Source organism: Branchiostoma belcheri, unplaced genomic scaffold (genome assembly GCF_001625305.1).
Source record: "Branchiostoma belcheri isolate BF01 breed outbred unplaced genomic scaffold, Haploidv18h27 scaffold70, whole genome shotgun sequence".
Lineage (NCBI taxonomy): Eukaryota > Metazoa > Chordata > Leptocardii > Amphioxiformes > Branchiostomatidae > Branchiostoma > Branchiostoma belcheri.
The window spans coordinates 1294399-1295870 of NW_017804354.1; the positions used below are offsets into that span (position 1 = coordinate 1294399).

The following is a 1472-nucleotide window of genomic DNA, read 5'->3' on the forward strand; positions in this document are numbered from 1 at the left end:
TACTATTTTTTTTCTTGAAAAATGTTAACTGGTATTATATAACGGTTTGCCTTTAGACACAGGGGTGGAAGCATAGTGGGCCACCTGTGGGGTGGGATATTGCAGATCAAAATGGCGGTAGAAAATAAGTCGTTGATTTTATCTTGCCACTCTAGTTTATATTTTTACTACTGTTTGCATTTTTCATTTTGACATACTTGCCTATCAAAGGAGACTGAGGGCTGTGAGGGGTCGTGTACAGCAGGACAGGCAATTTCCAGGCTTGAACCCGGCTTTTGTCCTCGTTATGCCAATAGTAGCTCAGGCATCATAGTGCTCCAGACCCTTCACTGGCATGGCCTTTTGCCAATTTTATTTTCAGGTAGGGATGGAGGGACATGACAGATCATGACATAGCTAGAAATTGATAGCTACTAGAATGAAAAAATGACATGAGCATAACAAAAGATACAACTTTTACAAGCACCCTGGCTTCTTAACATATCATTACCATATGGTCTTAATAATGGGGCTTTGCAAAACCCTTTCTCTTTATTTTTCTAGCAGTAAGGGTTTCAGGCCCCCCGCTGAAGGGTTTCAAAACCACGATGGAGGTGGTTTCGGAAATGTTTCATAAAATCCAATAAAATACCTTTTTTTTCGTCCTAAGACTGGGAACGGTTAACCCATCTGAAATGTGTCGTGTGGCGCAATCGGTAGCGCGTTCGGCTCACACCCCAGAGGTCGTGGGTTCGAACCCCACCTTGTCACTGATCTTATGTCATTGGGAAAGGCACTTTACACGCCTTTCCTCACTTCACTCAGGTCCTCAATTCACTCGGGTGAAAATGAGTACTAGTGCTTAGCTTTCGGTTAGCGACGTCCCTCGGATAGGACGTTAAATGGAGGTTCCGTGTTTGGGGAGAGCCACACCCCACGCACGTTAAACCAAACCAAACTCACCACACCTTTTGAAAAAGAGTAGGGGCATGCCCCGTGTGCAATGGTACAAACACTACTGTATGGAGTTGGTAATTCATTTCAAATCACCCGAATGGAGGCCTGGCTAACCGCTGTTCCATATCAGCCACATGGTGATTACATCACCACACATGGTGATTACATCATATTCCATAACTGCCTCAAATGAGTGTTTTTATTTGTTTTGCATTACTGGTAAACCATCCCTTGGCCAACTAACAGGCCAGGTAACAGTAGAAGCTGCATATTGTATATTGTTTACTAATATTTGATTCACTCGCCCTCTTGGGTTGTCCTCCTGTCCCTATATTTTGCTTGATCACATCCTTGATAAACTGCTTGTACTACAGCACTAGTAAGCAATTCCCCCATGTGAGGCACCCCTGCCAGAAGGTTAATCAAATTCTGCACACTAGTAGCAAAATATATCGGCATGAAAGCTCATCTGTGTTGGTATAACTCGTAGCAAAAAAAATAACTGAAGTCAGGTACCCATTTTACACCTGGGGTGG

At 43.4% G+C, this 1472-nt stretch overlaps 1 non-coding gene across 1 annotated transcript; it reads left to right on the top strand.

Annotated features, from left to right (window-relative positions):
- Positions 1–677: 677 nt before the first annotated feature.
- On the top strand, positions 678–750 carry Trnav-cac. Its single transcript has one exon. It is a non-coding gene; the product is annotated as a tRNA-Val (tRNA).
- The last annotated feature ends 722 nt before the right edge of the window (positions 751–1472 follow it).